This window comes from Bombina bombina, chromosome 2 (assembly GCF_027579735.1).
Source record: "Bombina bombina isolate aBomBom1 chromosome 2, aBomBom1.pri, whole genome shotgun sequence".
NCBI lineage: Eukaryota > Metazoa > Chordata > Amphibia > Anura > Bombinatoridae > Bombina > Bombina bombina.
The window spans coordinates 248,385,147-248,404,671 of record NC_069500.1 but is presented as its reverse complement, the minus strand read 5'-3'; the positions used below and the strand labels follow the sequence as shown (position 1 = coordinate 248,404,671).

Genomic DNA, 19,525 nt, shown 5'->3' with positions numbered 1-19,525 from the left:
ACAAGAGTCCATGAGCTAGTGACGTATGGGATATACATTCCTACCAGGAGGGGCAAAGTTTCCCAAACCTTAAAATGCCTATAAATACACCCCTCACCACACCCACAAATCAGTTTTTACAAACTTTGCCTCCAAGGGAGGTGGTGAAGTAAGTTTGTGCTAGATTCTACGTTGATATGCGCTCCGCAGCAAGTTGGAGCCCGGTTTTCCTCTCAGCGTGCAGTGAATGTCAGAGGGATGTGAGGAGAGTATTGCCTATTGAATGCAGTGATCTCCTTCTACGGGGTCTATTTCATAAGGTTCTCTGTTATCGGTCGTAGAGATTCATCTCTTACCTCCCTTTTCAGATCGACGATATACTCTTATATTTACCATTTCCTCTACTGATTCTCGTTTCAGTACTGGTTTGGCTTTCTACAAACATGTAGATGAGTGTCCTGGGGTAAGTAAGTCTTATTTTTCTGTGACACTCTAAGCTATGGTTGGGCACTTTATTTATAAAGTTCTAAATATATGTATTCAAACATTTATTTGCCTTGACTCAGAATGTTCAACTTTCCTTATTTCCAGACAGTCAGTTTCATATTTGGGATTATGCTTTAAATTATCATATTTTTTCTTACCTCAAAAATTTGACTTTTTTCCCTGTGGGCTGTTAGGCTCGCGGGGGCTGAAAATGCTTCATTTTATTGCGTCATTCTTGGCGCAGACTTTTTTGGCGCAAAAATTCTTTTCGTTTCCGGCGTCATACGTGTCGCCGGAAGTTGCATCATTTTTGACGTTATTTTGCGCCAAAAATGTCGGCGTTCCGGATGTGGCGTCATTTTTGGCGCCAAAAGCATTTAGGCGCCAAATAATGTGGGCGTCTTATTTGGCGCCAAAAAATATGGGCGTCGCTTTTGTCTCCACATTATTTCAGTCTCATTTTTCATTTGCTTCTGGTTGCTAGAAGCTTGATGTTTGGCATTTTTTTCCCATTCCTGAAACTGTCTTATAAGGAATTTGATCTATTTTGCTTTATATGTTGTTTTTTCTCTTACATATTGCAAGATGTCTCACGTTGCATCTGAGCCAGAAGATACTACAGGAAAACCACTGCCTGCTGGATCTACCAAAAATAAGTGTATCTGCTGTAAACTTTTGGTAGCTATTCCTCCAGCTGTTGTTTGTAATAATTGTCATGACAAACTTGTTAAAGCAGATAATATTTCCTTTAGTGATGTACCATTGCCTGTTGCAGTTCCCTCAACATCTAAGGTGCAGAATGTTCCTGATAACATAAGAGATTTTGTTTCTGAATCCATAAAGAAGGCTTTGTCTGTTATTTCTCCTTCTAGTAAACGTAAAAAGTCTTTTAAATCTTCTCTCTCTACAGATGAATTTTTAAATGAACACCATCATTCTGATTCTTTGGACTCTTCTGGTTCAGAGGATTCTGTCTCAGAGATTGATGCTGATAAATCTTCATATTTATTTAAGATGGAATTTATTCGCTCTTTACTTAAAGAAGTACTAATCGCTTTAGAAATAGAGGATTCTAGTCCTCTTGATACTAATTCTATACGCTTGGATAAGGTTTTTAAAGCTCCTGCGGTTATTCCAGAAGTCTTTCCTGTTCCTAATGCTATTTCTGCAGTAATTGCTAAGGAATGGGATAAATTGGGTAATTCTTTTACTCCTTCTAAACGTTTTAAGCAATTATATCCTGTTCCGCCTGACAGGTTAGAATTTTGGGACAAAATCCCTAAAGTTGATGGGGCTATTTCTACCCTTGCTAAACGTACTACCATTCCTACGTCAGATGGTACCTCGTTTAAAGATCCTTTAGATAGAAAAATTGAATCTTTTCTAAGAAAAGCTTATCTATGTTCAGGTAATCTTCTTAGACCTGCTATATCATTGGCTGATGTTGCTGCAGCTAAAACTTTTTGGTTGGAAACTCTAGCGCAACAAGTAACAAATCGTGATTCTCATGATATTATTATTCTTCTCCAGCATGCTAATAATTTCATCTGTGATGCCATTTTTGATATTATTAGAGTTGATGTTAGATTTATGTCTCTGGCTATTTTAGCCAGAAGAGCTTTATGGCTTAAGACTTGGAATGCTGATATGGCTTCTAAATCAACTCTACTTTCCATTTCTTTCCAGGGAAACAAATTATTTGGTTCTCAGTTGGATTCTATTATTTCAACTGTTACTGGTGGGAAAGGAACTTTTTTACCACAGGATAAAAAGTCTAAAGGTAAAAACAGGGCTAACAATCGTTTTCGTTCCTTTCGTTTCAACAAAGAACAAAAGCCTGATCCTTCGTCCTCAGGAGCAGTTTCAGTTTGGAAACCATCTCCAGTCTGGAATAAATCCAAGCCTGCTAGAAAGGCAAAGCCTGCTTCTAAGTTCACATGAAGGTACGGTCCTCATTCCAGTTCAGCTGGTAGGGGGCAGGTTACGTTTTTTCAAAGAAATTTGGATCAATTCTGTTCACAATCTTTGGATTCAGAACATTGTTTCAGAAGGGTACAGAATTGGTTTCAAGATGAGACCTCCTGCAAAGAGATTTTTTCTTTCCCATGTCCCAGTAAATCCAGTGAAAGCTCAAGCATTTCTGAATTGTGTTTCAGATCTAGAGTTGGCTGGAGTAATTATGCCAGTTCCAGTGCCGGAACAGGGGATGGGGTTTTATTCAAATCTCTTCATTGTACCAAAGAAGGAGAATTCCTTCAGACCAGTTCTGGATCTAAAATTATTGAATCGTTATGTAAGGATACCAACGTTCAAGATGGTAACTGTAAGGACTATATTGCCTTTTGTTCAGCAAGGGAATTATATGTCCACAATAGATTTACAGGATGCATATCTGCATATTCCAATTCATCCAGATCATTATCAGTTCCTGAGATTCTCTTTTCTAGACAAGCATTACCAATTTGTGGCTCTACCGTTTGGCCTTGCTACAGCTCCAAGAATTTTCACAAAGATTCTCGGTGCCCTTCTGTCTGTAATCAGAGAACAGGGTATTGTGGTATTTCCTTATTTGGACGATATCTTGGTACTTGCTCCGTCTTTACATTTAGCAGAGTCTCATACGAATCGACTTGTGTTGTTTCTTCAAGATCATGGTTGGAGGATCAATTTACCAAAAAGTTCTTTGATTCCTCAAACAAGGGTAACCTTTCTGGGTTTCCAGATAGATTCAGTGTCCATGACTTTGTCTTTAACAGACAAGAGACGTCTAAAATTGATTACAGCCTGTCGAAACCTTCAGTCTCAATCATTCCCTTCGGTAGCCTTATGCATGGAAATTCTAGGTCTTATGACTGCTGCATCGGACGCGATCCCCTTTGCTCGTTTTCACATGCGACCTCTTCAGCTCTGTATGCTGAACCAATGGTGCAGGGATTACACGAAGATATATCAATTAATATCTTTAAAACCGATTGTTCGGCACTCTCTAACGTGGTGGACAGATCACCATCGTTTAATTCAGGGGGCTTCTTTTGTTCTTCCGACCTGGACTGTAATTTCAACAGATGCAAGTCTCACAGGTTGGGGAGCTGTGTGGGGATCTCTGACGGCACAAGGAGTTTGGGAATCTCAGGAGGTGAGATTACCGATCAATATCTTGGAACTCCGTGCAGTTTTCAGAGCTCTTCAGTTTTGGCCTCTTCTGAAGAGAGAATCGTTCATTTGTTTTCAGACAGACAATGTCACAACTGTGGCATACATCAATCATCAAGGAGGGACTCACAGTCCTCTGGCTATGAAAGAAGTATCTCGAATTTTGGTTTGGGCGGAATCCAGCTCCTGTCTAATCTCTGCGGTTCATATCCCAGGTGTAGACAATTGGGAAGCGGATTATCTCAGTCGCCAAACGTTGCATCCGGGCGAATGGTCTCTTCACCCAGAGGTATTTCTTCAGATTGTTCAATTGTGGGGGCTCCCAGAGATAGATCTGATGGCCTCTCATCTAAACAAGAAACTTCCCAGGTATCTGTCCAGATCCCGGGATCCTCAGGCGGAGGCAGTGGATGCATTATCACTTCCTTGGAAGTATCATCCTGCCTATATCTTTCCGCCTCTAGTTCTTCTTCCAAGAGTAATCTCCAAGATTCTGAGGGAATGCTCGTTTGTTCTGCTAATAGCTCCGGCATGGCCTCACAGGTTTTGGTATGCGGATCTTGTCCGGATGGCATCTTGCCAGCCATGGACTCTTCCGTTAAGACCAGACCTTCTGTCACAAGGTCCTTTTTTCCATCCGGATCTGAAATCCTTAAATTTAAAGGTATGAAGATTGAACGCTTGATTCTTGGTCATAGAGGTTTCTCTGACTCCGTGATTAATACTATGTTACAGGCTCGTAAATCTGTATCTCGAGAGATATATTATAGAGTCTGGAAGACTTATATTTCTTGGTGTCTTTCTCATCATTTTTCTTGGCATTCTTTTAGAATACCGAGAATTTTACAGTTTCTTCAGGATGGTTTAGATAAGGGTTTGTCCGCAAGTTCTTTGAAAGGACAAATCTCCGCTCTTTCTGTTCTTTTTCACAGAAAGATTGCTATTCTTCCTGATATTCATTGTTTTGTACAAGCTTTGGTTCGTATAAAACCTGTCATTAAGTCAATTTCTCCTCCTTGGAGTTTGAATTTGGTTCTGGGAGCTCTTCAAGCTCCTCCGTTTGAACCTATGCATTCATTGGACATTAAATTACTTTCTTGGAAAGTTTTGTTCCTTTTGGCCATCTCTTCTGCTAGAAGAGTTTCTGAATTATCTGCTCTTTCGTGTGAGTCTCCTTTTCTGATTTTTCATCAGGATAAGGCGGTGTTGCGAACTTCTTTTGAATTTTTACCTAAAGTTGTAAATTCCAACAACATTAGTAGAGAAATTGTGGTTCCTTCATTATGTCCTAATCCTAAGAATTCTAAGGAGAAATCATTGCATTCTTTGGATGTTGTTAGAGCTTTGAAATATTATGTTGAAGCTACGAAATCTTTCCGTAAGACTTCTAGTCTATTTGTTATCTTTTCCGGTTCTAGGAAAGGCCAGAAAGCTTCTGCCATTTCTTTGGCATCTTGGTTGAAATCTTTAATTCATCTTGCCTATGTTGAGTCGGGTAAAATTCCGCCTCAAAGAATTACAGCTCATTCTACTAGGTCAGTATCTACTTCCTGGGCGTTTAGGAATGAAGCTTCGGTTGACCAGATCTGCAAAGCAGCAACTTGGTCCTCTTTGCATACTTTTACTAAATTCTACCATTTTGATGTATTTTCTTCTTCTGAAGCAGTTTTTGGTAGAAAAGTTCTTCAGGCAGCGGTTTCAGTTTGAATCTTCTGCTTATGTTTTTTGTTAAACTTTATTTTGGGTGTGGATTATTTTCAGCAGGAATTGGCTGTCTTTATTTTATCCCTCCCTCTCTAGTTACTCTTGTGTGGAAAGATCCACATCTTGGGTAGTCATTATCCCATACGTCACTAGCTCATGGACTCTTGTTAATTACATGAAAGAAAACATAATTTATGTAAGAACTTACCTGATAAATTCATTTCTTTCATATTAACAAGAGTCCATGAGGCCCACCCTTTTTTGTGGTGGTTATGATTTTTTTGTATAAAGCACAATTATTCCAATTCCTTATTTTATATGCTTCGCACTTTTTTTCTTATCACCCCACTTCTTGGCTATTCGTTAAACTGATTTGTGGGTGTGGTGAGGGGTGTATTTATAGGCATTTTAAGGTTTGGGAAACTTTGCCCCTCCTGGTAGGAATGTATATCCCATACGTCACTAGCTCATGGACTCTTGTTAATATGAAAGAAATGAATTTATCAGGTAAGTTCTTACATAAATTATGTTGTTTGATAATCCAAATTGGTTGCTAATTTCCCCGAACGTTAAAGGTTCTAAATATGTGTTCATCATTTGCGTTACATAGACTAACCCTTTGCTGAACCAAGATCTGAAAACCTCATCTGTAATTCCTGGCATAAAAATAGGGTTCCCGGTGATGGATAAGTATTTAGACACATGAGGCGATATATCCAGACTCACACAGAACTTTTGCCAGGCTATAATGATATCCTTAAAAGTTTCTAACATAAAGATCTGTGTTGGTAAAGCTGTAATTGGGCAGTGTAGGATAGCATCTAAGCGATAAGGAGCTATTAATGCAGTTTCCCATTCTATTGAAGATACTTGATCTTGTCTTGTCAACCAGTCCACTGCCACTTTAACCCGTGCTGCAAGACTGTAAAGAGATATATTAGGTAGTGCCAACCCAGCAGCTTCTAGATTGTTCATCAATCGTACTACCGAAATTCGTGCTCTAGAGCCCTGCCATAAAAATCTGGAGCATGCCTTATTAAATTTTACTATGTCTTTTTTGTGAATATGTAGTGGAATATTCTGAATGAGGTAAAATATTTTGGGGAACAAAATAGTTTTTATGAGCGTGACTCTAGCGGATAAAGAAATAGGGAGGTTTATCCAGTCTTCCATCTTTTTCTTGCATTCTGAAAAACATTTATTGTAATTCAGATTATACCATTCTTGTGGGTTCGGGTTTAATATAATCCCTAAATAAGTTATCTGTGCGGTTTCTCTAAAGGGATGTTTTATCGTTCGAACTTTTTTATTTAACCAGAGTAGTTCAGACTTGGATACATTAATTTTAAACCCTGAAATCTTACCAAAGATATTAACTGTATCCAAAAATATTGGAAGATTCTTATTAATATTGCTTAAACAGAGCAGTATATCGTCTGCGTACATCAGCAGAACCAATTTCCATGCCCCAATTCGAATCCCGTCTAGTTGTTGCCTCAGAAGAATTGCTAGTGGTTCCAATGAGATGTTAAATAGTAACGGGGATAGGGGGCATCCCTGACGTGTGCCCCTATGTAATTCCACTGGTTGTGATAACTCTCCGTTGATAAGCAATGAAGAGATTGGGTTAGAGTATATAATACGAATCTCTTCTTGCACATGTCCTTTCAGTCCAAACTGCTCTAAGGAAAAAAATAAGTGCTTCCAGGAGACGCGATCAAACGCCTTCTCCGCGTCAATGGTTAAAAGTGCTAGATCTGTCATCCTGTTATGCCTAGTTGTGCTGAACTTATACCAGAAATAATCAATTAATGTCATAATCTTACGCGTGTTTCTGGAGGGGTTTCTCCCAGCCATGAATCCCGCTTGATTCTCATGAATTATTAAGCCGAGATACGGTTTTAATCGTTTTGCGAGAATCGATGTTAACAATTTATAGTCGCCATTCAAAACTGATATAGGCCTGTATGAACCAGGCGACTCAAGATCTTTGTTTTTTTTGGGAATTAGAGAAATTACCGCTGCCGCAAAGTAGGGGGAACACTTATTATGTTCGATAAAGTAATAGTTAAATAACTTAACTAAAGATGGAGCGATATGTAGTTGCAAAATTTTGTAAAATTCAGAGGGCAGACAGTCAGGACCTGCTGCCTTATTATTCTTAGCGGCTGCGATTGCTTCCAAAATATCCTCTATAGTAATTGGAGCATTAATTTCTGCTAAGCTCTCAGGGGGGATTTTAGGAACCTTAAATTTGCCCCAAAATGTCTGTTATTATATCTTGCTCTTCTGCCTCATATAGTTCCGAAAAAAATTCATAAAAAACTCTAGAAATATCTTTACTACAAGTGAATCTATCGGTTCCCTTTCTGATGGCATTTATCTTGTTTCTGTTGTTAGATTTGGTCAATCTCGCCACAAATTTAGCGGATCTACCCGCATAACCGCAGTAGAGGGCCTTTTGCCTTAGTATTTCTGCTCTAGTTTTCTGTTTGATAAAAACATCTCGAGTGGATTTAGCGGAAATATATTTCCGCCAGTGAAGGGTCGAGCGATCCGCAAGATATGTACTATATGTATTCTTAACATGATGGGACAGTTGAATTTCTTGTTGCCTAGATTTCCTTTTCATTTTACATAGATACGCCTTTACTTTGCCTCTTAACACAGCTTTGGCTGCTTCCCAAAACACTTCAGGTTTGCTTTCATAGTCTCGATTATAACTCACATATTCTCGCCATTGCTCGATCAACCAATTATTAAATTTAAGGTTGTTCATTAGATATTTTGGAAAAAATATAGATTGATTCATTGCTCTATCTGGCCGTGGAGAGTTACAAGTTAATGAGATTATGGCGTGATCTGATATCACTATATCCCCTATCTCCGCTTCCCAATCTAGGCCAATCATGGGTTCAGCGATCAGAAAAAAATCAATTCTAGAGAGTGCCTGCTGGCCTTTTGACATGCACGTATAGGATCTCAGATCCGGATTCTGTAACCGCCAGATATCTATTAATCCCAATTGTGAACAAAATCTCTGCAAAATGCGGGTCTTTCTATCCGGGGTAGGACTACTTACTCTTTTAACCCTATCAAGAGAAGGATCTGCTATTAAATTAAAGTCCCCTGCTATAATAAGGTTCTGGCCTGTGAATTTGTGAAGATGTATAACTAATTTATCCCAGAACGCTTTATCAATGTTATTAGGTCCATATACGTTACATAATACATATCGGGTATTATTATGTGTTAATTCTAAAATTACAAACCGCCCTTCTGAATCTATGATGGAAGATTCTATCTTATAGTCAAGTCTTTTGTTCAATAAAATTGCCACTCCCCTCTTGCGAGCATTAAAAGGGGCAGCAATCACTTCCCCTACCCAGTTGGTCTGAAGTTTCGGAATTTCAGTAGCTTTTAAGTGTAACTCCTGTAAGAAAGCGATATCCGTTCTAGTTTTAGCCATCTGTTTGATTATTGCTTTTCTTTTAATTGGGGAGGTTATACCTCCAACATTCCAGGAGGTTAACTTAAATGGTACTGCCATAGTATATAATATTAAAAATAAAATACATTATACTCCTGAAAATAACATAATAAACAAATTTGCAGTGGAGGTGGGTACGAGAGGGAGGGAGGCGGGAGAGAAGAGAGGACGAATGGGAGGAAGAGAGAGAAGAAAGAGAAAGAAAAAAAAACACAATTTGTAAGTATAAATTTAAAACACACCAATTTAGTAAAAAGAAAAACCATATACTCCATTCTATATTCTGTTAATATTCATCTACGCAACCGTTCATCATCATTTCTGCTACCTTTTCAAGGGATACCCATTTTTTTGCATAAAGACATTGCTTCCACGCTATTATTCACTACATAAGTCATTCCTGCCTTATTAACTATAAGTTTAGCTGGATATAACAGTCTAACACTGCATTCAGCTTTCAAAAATTTGTCAAAAAAAGGGGTCATCTCTCTTCTTTTGGCCCTAGTTTCTGAAGAAAAATCTTGAAAGATCCAAACTCTATGAGAATTAATATTAAGGGAATTAAGTTTCCTATAGTGGGTCAGAAATAATACCTTATCTTGATAATTAACAAACTTAAAGATAATGGGCCTTGGTTTAAGTGTAGTATTGTTTTCTCTAAGTGCCCCTACTCTGTGCGATCTCTCAATCAGAAATGGCGTAGGGGGAGGGGGAATCAGGAGCGCCTGAGGCAGAGTGACAGAGACAAAATGTAATACGTCTTGGTATTCAACCGATTCAGGCAGGCCAATCACTCTCAAGTTGTTCCGCCTTGACCTGTCTTCGAGGTCCTCTACTCGAGCTTGTAATTGAGCAATGGCCTTGTCCTGAATGGTTGATACAGAACCAATAGAATTCACTCTGTCCTCTAAGTCAGACACTCTCGTCTCGACCTCCTCCATTCTGGCTGTAAATTGCCTAATCTCAGTCGAGAGATTAGAAATCTCTGCTTTTATTTCTTGTTTAACTGCATCTAGCTGTGGAGCCATCATTTTCGCCACTTCCGCGGCAAATTCTGAGATGTCATTAAAACAAAAATTCCCTGCTCCATGTTCTTGCGAGGTGTCTTGGGGCACCTCTATATTTTTCGGGTTACCTCTCTTGTCTTTTGGTTTAGGTGGCATTATAGGTGAAGAACCTTTCTGCTGGGAGATAAATCTCTCCATTCACCTCAGTGCTAATGTGATTTGTGTTATATATAAACAGCAATATGTGAATATATACGTATATATATCAAACACTGTCAACCCTTAGGGTATATGACAGCGTGCGTATAAGTGGAAAAAAAAAAAAAAAAAAAAATTTCAGCAAGTGAACAAAAAGCTGAAAAAAGAAAGTGATAAAAACAGTCTCAGTGGGAAAAAAAAGCCACAATTGAACGCGGGCTGTATTGATCCCACTATCACACATATAGTGAAGTAAAAAAGTGACAAAATCAGTGAGTCTCAGTGAGCTCTGAAGTGAAAAAAAAAAAAAAATTATAAAAAAAATAATGTGAATAAATTTAGTCTAGTATTGTGATATAACCTAAAAATGCGGTTCATCAAAATTTTCCATATTTAAGACAAGAGACCAAAATAGCCCCTGATACTTTTCCAGTTTCCCTGACATCTATATATAGTTATTTTCAAGAACTTTTATGATGTGTATGACACACAGTATCTAAAGCTTGATATTTAGTAAACAGCCTAGACACAGAAAAGAGGGTTATATTAGGCCTTACACGCTGCACAGGTTAGGTACATAGCTGAGCCTAAAGATATAAAACAAATAGAACAGCTACTACTATTGTGCAGAAACAGTTATTGTTCTCCATCAAGTTACGTAACAAGAATTGCATCAATATCTCCCCACTCCCTACACTCTTTCTTTAAAGGTAATGGCCCAAACAATAATATCTAGACTTAAGGGCAATATCGTATAACATTTCATTTAGACTTATGGTAGAGCAGTCCACAATTGAAGTCCAAATTAGTGCAAACCTTGATACTGATAGTTATTTACATTTGTTATTTAGATTTGCCTATATTCAATTAAGGTTTACCATACAGTAATGCAGTGTTGCCCCTCTAAAACAGAGCAATATAGTATATAAGAAACATCTTAACAAAATCCCTTAGGGGCCATTTATGATGCTGCCCAGATTATCTTAAGGGGAATAATAGGTGATATGCATATTACTGCAATTTTATGTAGCAGCCGGATCATGTGTCTCAAAAACACCCAGTTACTGATCCAAAGATGTTAAGTGTCAAAGTTTTTACAGGTCACCCATCAAGCGTGCTGCTGAGAAAAATGTAACTTGTAACCAATGTCAGAGTTTCTCTTTGAAATTGCTCTAATTGAGCTTACCGTCTCCTGGGCACAGGTACACAAACGTCCAGGCAAAGTTATATTACCGTGACAGCTTTATAACTGATTAGCTTCCATCTCACCTATGTGCCGCTGAAACTGTGAGCCTGTTCTGTCGGGTATTTCGCAGCAGGAGACAAAGGGAAAACAAACAAACGAGCAGACCAGTCTTCACGGCCCCCCTGGGCGCGCCTCTAGCAAAACGAGGGTGTGTCAACAATCCACCACCGGATTGGTCCAAGGCTCAGACACCGGCTCCACACCTTCTCCTCCGGCGAACTCGACCTCGCTTCTGGGACACGGCTTCTCCCGGCAGATGGGGAGCTTCTACGAAGCACCAGGAGTTCTGGCAGATATCATAGGTATGTATTTCATCTGACTACTTCGTCTCCCACCACCGTTCACTTTATCTGAGGCTTTTCAGACTGCGCTCACCCACAGCCGCGCTTATTACCGTATTACCCAGTTTAGTATGGCTCCTGGGGTTGCGGTATGCCTATGCGCTGCTCATATCTTCCATGCTTTCCTTTGCGGCCCTAAACCATCTGTAGACAGCAACGGTATGCCAAGTGATGTTACCTTTTAGGCAGAGTGTCCAAGTGTGATGGTTAGAGCCAGGTGCAGCTGGTTATCCTGGCTTCCTTACACTTCAATATCTTCTCCCTCAAACGTGAGGGTTTGGAGGAGTGCTCTTAGCAACAGAGCGATTTCAGCCTTCTGTTAATTTCTATTCCGAGATCATCAATATGATCGGATGCCGGACCAAGTGCTTTCTCAAAGGCCAAGGCACACTTCAGAGGCTGGAGATAACTCAAATCCTTTCGTCCGCGGGAAAGGACATAGGACCGACGAAGCAGACAGCAGCTACCTGGTCGCTCCGCCCCCAGCCGGAAAATGCATACAAATCATCTTCCACCTTTTATAGATTTAATGTTTTTGCCTCATCAGATGCGTCTTTTGGTAAAAAAAAGGTTCTACAAGCGGTGGTGCCTAGTAATTAGGACTGCCTTCTCTACCCTTCCCTCCCTATTTATTTTGTGTCTTCCTCAGCTTGGGTATTGGTTTCCCAATGGTAATCAATTAATTTGTAGACTCTCACTGCTGTTAGAAAGAAAACATAATTTATGCTTACCTGATGATAACTTATTTTATTTCTTGGCAGTGAGAGTCCACAAACCCGTCTTGAATTTTTTTTATTGGCGGCAGTCTTGGAACTCTTTACCCCTTGTATTTCTACTTTTCCTTATCGGCTTGAACTACTGAGAGGATAGGGAAAGTGGGAGGAATATTAAATGCTTTGCTTGTGGTGTCTTTGCCTCCTCCTGGTGGCCAGGTAAAGTATTTCCCAATGGTAATGAATGAATTTGTGGACGAAAATTATTTATTAGGTAAGCATAAATTATGTTTTTAAACAATAACAATGTTGGTGTTGACTGTTCCTTTAATAACTGCAGTGCTAACTTTTTTAGCACCCTCTATGGGGATTTCTTATTCACTTTAATAATTAGTCAGATGCTAAAATCACTTGTAGCCTCAATATAAAAGTTTGCCTATACCATTGTGATGTCAGTACTGTTGCTTTTTTGGAGTAGGGATAAACTCCCAGAAGTTTTCAGGGTGACCCATCTTTCTTTCTCTGCCAGTTTCAAGTTGTATGGACAGTAGTGCTATAAAAAAAATTCCCCTTTCCTTAAATGAAGAAAATTCTAACCTTTTTATAAAGCCTCTTTGTTTTGCAAGGAGTAACTCAGTTGAATGTTAATCATGTAGGCAGAATATATCACAAGGATTTATTCCCATAGGTTTCTGGACTGTCACCAGACAAGCAGGTAGACTTCTCTAGGAGTGTTCTAGCATGTTTGCATACTGTATCTTCACCCGCACGTTTGGGCTAATTAGCGGACTCTTCTTCCTTGCCTACTCTTCCTAAGTATTTTATAATCTCACAAACAGTGTGCTTTATATTGTTATATTTGCTTTCTATTAAAGGGATACTAAACCCAATTTTTTTTCTTTTATAATTTAGATAGAGCATGCAATTTTAAGCAACTTTCTAGTTTACTCCTGTTTTTCTTCATTCTCTTGCTATCTTTATTTGAAAAATTTTGGTTTAGAACCTGGGCAGCGCTTGCTGATTGATGGGTAAATGTAGACACCAATCAGCAAGTGCTAGCCAGGATGCTGAACAAAAAATGGGCCAGCTCCTAAGCTTAGAGTCCTACTTTTTCAAATAAAGATAGCAAGAGAACAAAGAAAAATTGATAATAGGAGTAAATTCGAAAGTTGCTTAAAATTGCATGATGTATCTGAATCCTGAAAGTAAAAATTTGGGTTTAGTATCCCTTTAGTAGTAGTTGATAAAAAAAAAAAAAAATAGAATCCGGAAAAAGAAATGCGTCCGTTTCATGCTTTGTTTTATATTGGTGCCTACCCAGATGTGTCCGATTTGTCTTTTGCTTTGTTAGTTTAACAAGCTATGTTTTATGGTACATTTGTGTTTTTCTCAAAATCTTAAAACCTTGCTTAAACTGAACCCAGACTTCTGAAGCTTTCTTCCTACTCCAAGTGATCACCAAATGATATGCACTGCTGCTGTGTACAGGGTATCACTTTTTGTATAAAGGGGTTGATTTACCATGAATAATTTTGTTAATATGTTTTAGCAATAAAATGTAAACTATTTTCTTTCATGTAATTAGCAAGAGTCCATGAGCTAGTGACGTATGAGATATACATTCCTACCAGGAGGGGCAAAGTTTCCCAAACCTCAAAATGCCTACAAATACACCCCTCACCACACCCACAAATCAGTTTTACAAACTTTGCCTCCTATGGAGGTGGTGAAGTAAGTTTGTGCTAGATTCTACGTTGATATGCGCTCCGCAGCAGGTTGGAGCCCGGTTTTCCTCTCAGCGTGCAGTGAATGTCAGAGGGATGTGAGGAGAGTATTGCCTGTTTGAATTCAATGATCTTCTTCTACGGGGTCTATTTCATAGGTTCTCTGTTATCGGTCGTAGAGATTCATCTCTTACCTCCCTTTTCAGATCGACGATATACTCTTATATATATATATACCATTACCTCTGCTGATTTTCGTTTCAGTACTGGTTTGGCTTTCTACAAACATGTAGATGAGTGTCCTGGGGTAAGTAAGTCTTATTTTCTGTGACACTCTAAGCTATGGTTGGGCACTTTATTAAAAAAGTTCTAAATATATGTATTCAAACATTTATTTGCCTTGACTCAGGATGTTCAACATTCCTTATTTTCAGACAGTCAGTTTCATATTTGGGATAATGCACTTGAATCAATTATTTTTCTTACCTTAAAAATTTGACTTTTTTCCCTGTGGGCTGTTAGGCTCGCGGGGGCTGAAAATGCTTCATTTTATTGCATCATTCTTGGCGCGGACTTTTTTGGCGCAAAAAATCTTTTCTGTTTCCGGCGTCATACGTGTCGCCGGAAGTTGCGTCATTTTTTGACGTTCTTTTGCGCCAAAAATGTCGGCGTTCCGGACGTGGCGTCATTTTTGGCGCCAAAAGCATTTAGGCGCCAAATAATGTGGGCGTCTTATTTGGCGCTAAAAAAATATGGGCGTCGCTTTTGTCTCCACATTATTTAAGTCTCATTTTTCTTTGCTTCTGGTTGCTAGAAGCTTGTTCCTTGGCATTTTTTCCCATTCCTGAAACTGTCATTTAAGGAATTTGTTCAATTTTGCTTTATATGTTGTTTTTTCTCTTACATATTGCAAGATGTCTCACGTTGCATCTGAGTCAGAAGATACTTCAGGAAAATCGCTGTCTGGTGCTGGAACTACCAAAGCTAAGTGTATCTGCTGTAAACTTTTGGTAGCTGTTCCTCCAGCTGTTGTTTGTATTAATTGTCATGACAAACTTGTTAATGCAGATAATATTTCCTTTAGTAATGTACCATTACCTGTTGCAGTTCCATCAACATCTAATGTTCAGAATGTTCCTGATAACATAAGAGATTTTGTTTCCGAATCCATCAAGAAGGCTATGTCTGTTATTCCTCCTTCTAGTAAACATAAAAAATCTTTTAAAACTTCTCTTTATACAGATGAATTTTTAAATGAACATCATCATTCTGATTCTGATGACTCTTCTGGTTCAGAGGATTCTGTCTCAGAGGTTGATGCTGATAAATCTTCATATTTATTTAAAATGGAATTTATTCGTTCTTTACTTAAAGAAGTACTAATTGCTTTAGAAATTGAGGATTCTGGTCCTCTTGATACTAAATCTAAACGTTTAGATAAGTTTAAATCTCCTGTGGTTATTCCAGAAGTTTTTCCTGTTCCTGGTGCTATTTCTGAAGTAATTTCCAGAGAATGGAATAATTTGGGTAATTCATTCAGATTAGAATTTTGGGACAAAATCCCTAAAGTTGATGGGGCTGTTTCTACCCTTGCTAAACGTACTACTATTCCTACGTCAGATGGTACTTCGTTTAAGGATCCTTTAGATAGGAAAATTGAATCCTTTCTAAGAAAAGCTTATCTGTGTTCAGGTAATCTTCTTAGACCTGCTATATCATTGGCTGATGTTGCTGCAGCTTCAACTTTTTGGTTGGAAACTTTAGCGCAACAAGTAACAGATCATGATTATCATAATATTATTCTTCTTCTTCAACATGCTAATAATTTTATCTGTGATGCCATTTTTGATATCAGAGTTGATGTCAGGTTTATGTCTCTAGCTATTTTAGCTAGAAGAGCTTTATGGCTTAAAACTTGGAATGCTGATATGTCTTCTAAATCGACTCTACTTTCCATTTCTTTCCAGGGTAACAAATTATTTGGTTCTCAGTTGGATTCTATTATCTCAACTGTTACTGGTGGGAAAGGAACTTTTTTACCACAGGATAAAAAATCTAAGGGTAAAAACAGGGCTAATAATCGTTTTCGTTCCTTTCGTTTCAACAAAGAACAAAAGCCTGATCCTTCATCCTCAGGAGCAGTTTCAGTTTGGAAACCATCTCCAGTCTGGAATAAATCCAAGCCTTCTAGAAAAGCAAAGCCAGCTTCTAAGTCCACATGAAGGTGTGGCCCTCATTCCAGCTCAGCTGGTAGGGGGCAGGTTACGTTTTTTCAAAGATATTTGGATCAATTCTGTTCACAATCTTTGGATTCAGAACATTGTTTCAGAAGGGTACAGAATTGGTTTCAAGATAAGACCTCCTGCAAAGAGATTTTTTCTTTCCCGTGTCCCAGTAAATCCAGTGAAAGCTCAAGCATTTCTGAAATGTGTTTCAGATCTAGAGTTGGCTGGAGTAATTATGCCAGTTCCAGTTCTGGAACAGGGGCTGGGGTTTTATTCGAATCTCTTCATTGTACCAAAGAAGGAGAATTCCTTCAGACCAGTTCTGGATCTAAAAATATTGAATCGTTATGTAAGGATACCAACGTTCAAAATGGTAACTGTAAGGACTATCTTGCCTTTTGTTCAGCAAGGGCATTATATGTCCACAATAGATTTACAGGATGCATATTTGCATATTCCGATTCATCCAGATCATTATCAGTTCCTGAGATTCTCTTTTCTGGACAAGCATTACCAGTTTGTGGCTCTGCCGTTTGGCCTAGCTACAGCTCCAAGAATTTTTACAAAGGTTCTCGGTGCCCTTCTGTCTGTAATCAGAGAACAGGGTATTGTGGTATTTCCTTATTTGGACGATATCTTGGTACTTGCTCAGTCTTTACATTTAGCAGAATCTCATACGAATCGACTTGTGTTGTTTCTTCAAGGTCATGGTTGGAGGATCAATTCACTAAAAAGTTCATTGATTCCTCAGACAAGGGTAACCTTTCTGGGTTTCCAGATAGATTCAGTGTCCATGACTCTGTCTTTAACAGACAAGAGACGTCTAAAATTGATTTCAGCTTGTCGAAACCTTCAGTCACAATCATTCCCTTCGGTAGCCTTATGCATGGAAATTCTAGGTCTTATGACTGCTGCATCGGACGCGATCCCCTTTGCTCGTTTTCACATGCGACCTCTTCAGCTCTGTATGCTGAATCAATGGTGCAGGGATTACACAAAGATATCTCAACTAATATCTTTAAAACCGATTGTATGACACTCTCTAACGTGGTGGACAGATCACCATCGTTTAATTCAGGGGGCTTCTTTTGTTCTTCCGACCTGGACTGTAATTTCAACAGATGCAAGTCTTACAGGTTGGGGAGCTGTGTGGGGATCTCTGACGGCACAAGGAGTTTGGGAATCTCAGGAGGTGAGATTACCGATCAATATTTTGGAACTCCGTGCAATTTTCAGAGCTCTTCAGTCTTGGCCTCTTCTGAAGAGAGAATCGTTCATTTGTTTTCAGACCGACAATGTCACAACTGTGGCATACATCAATCATCAAGGAGGGACTCACAGTCCTCTGGCTATGAAAGAAGTATCTCGAATTCTGGTTTGGGCGGAATCCAGCTCCTGTCTAATCTCTGCGGTTCATATCCCAGGTATAGACAATTGGGAAGCGGATTATCTCAGTCGCCAAACGTTGCATCCGGGCGAATGGTCTCTTCACCCAGAGGTATTTCTTCAGATTGTTCAAATGTGGGAGCTTCCAGAAATAGATCTGATGGCGTCTCATCTAAACAAGAAACTTCCCAGGTATCTGTCCAGATCCCGGGATCCTCAGGCGGAAGCAGTGGATGCATTATCACTTCCTTGGAAGTATCATCCTGCCTATATCTTTCCGCCTCTAGTTCTTCTTCCAAGAGTAATCTCCAAGATTCTGAAGGAATGCTTGTTTGTTCTGCTGGTAGCTCCGGCATGGCCTCACAGGTTTTGGTATGCGGATCTTGTCCGGATGGCCTCTTGCCATCCGTGGACTCTTCCGCTAAGACCAGACCTTCTGTCGCAAGGTCCTTTTTTCCATCAGGATCTCAAATCCTTAAATTTAAAGGTATGGAGATTGAACGCTTGATTCTTGGTCAAAGAGGTTTCTCTGACTCTGTGATTAATACTATGTTACAGGCTCGTAAATCCGTATCTAGGGAGATATATTATAGAGTCTGGAAGACTTATATTTCTTGGTGTCTTTCTCATCATTTTTCTTGGCATTCTTTTAGAATTCCGAGAATTTTACAGTTTCTTCAGGATGGTTTAGATAAAGGTTTATCCGCAAGTTCTTTGAAAGGACAAATCTCTGCTCTTTCTGTTCTTTTTCACAGAAAGATTGCTAATCTTCCTGATATTCATTGTTTTGTACAAGCTTTGGTTCGTATAAAACCTGTCATTAAGTCAATTTCTCCTCCTTGGAGTTTGAATTTGGTTCTGGGGGCTCTTCAAGCTCCTCCTTTTGAACCCATGCATTCTTTGGACATTAAATTACTTTCTTGGAAAGTTTTGTTCCTTTTGGCGATCTCTTCTGCCAGAAGAGTCTCTGAATTATCTGCTCTTTCTTGCGAGTCTCCTTTTCTGATTTTTCATCAGGATAAGGCGGTGTTGCGAACTTCTTTTGAATTTTTACCTAAGGTTGTGAATTCCAACAACATTAGTAGAGAAATTGTGGTTCCCTCATTATGTCCTAATCCTAAGAATTCTAAGGAGAAATCGTTGCATTCTTTGGATGTTGTTAGAGCTTTGAAATATTATGTTGAAGCTACTAAGTCTTTCCGAAAGACTTTTAGTCTATTTGTTATCTTTTCCGGTTCTAGAAAAGGCCAGAAAGCTTCTGCCATTTCTTTGGCATCTTGGTTGAAATCTTTAATTCATCATGCCTATGTCGAGTCGGGTAAAACTCCGCCTCAAAGGATTACAGCTCATTCTACTAGGTCAGTTTCTACTTCCTGGGCGTTTAGGAATGAAGCTTCTGTTGATCAGATTTGCAAAGCAGCAACTTGGTCCTCTTTGCATACTTTTACTAAATTCTACCATTTTGATGTATTTTCTTCTTCTGAAGCAGTTTTTGGTAGAAAAGTACTTCAGGCAGCTGTTTCAGTTTGAATCTTCTGTTTATGTTTTTCATTAAACTTTATTTTGGGTGTGGATTATTTTCAGCAGGAATTGGCTGTCTTTATTTTATCCCTCCCTCTCTAGTGACTCTTGCGTGGAAAGATCCACATCTTGGGTAGCCATTATCCCATACGTCACTAGCTCATGGACTCTTGCTAATTACATGAAAGAAAACATAATTTATGTAAGAACTTACCTGATAAATTCATTTCTTTCATATTAGCAAGAGTCCATGAGGCCCGCCCTTTTTTTGTGGTGGTTATGATTTTTTTGTATAAAGCACAATTATTCCAATTCCTTATTTTATATGCTTTCGCACTTTTTTCTTATCACC

At 38.9% G+C, this 19,525-nt stretch overlaps 1 protein-coding gene across 1 annotated transcript in view; it reads left to right on the top strand.

Moving 5' to 3' along the window:
* The window catches only part of CHD1 (chromodomain helicase DNA binding protein 1), a gene marked incomplete in the record, with an annotated part of 628,386 nt that overhangs the window by 224,655 nt on the left and 384,206 nt on the right, over positions 1-19,525 (top strand).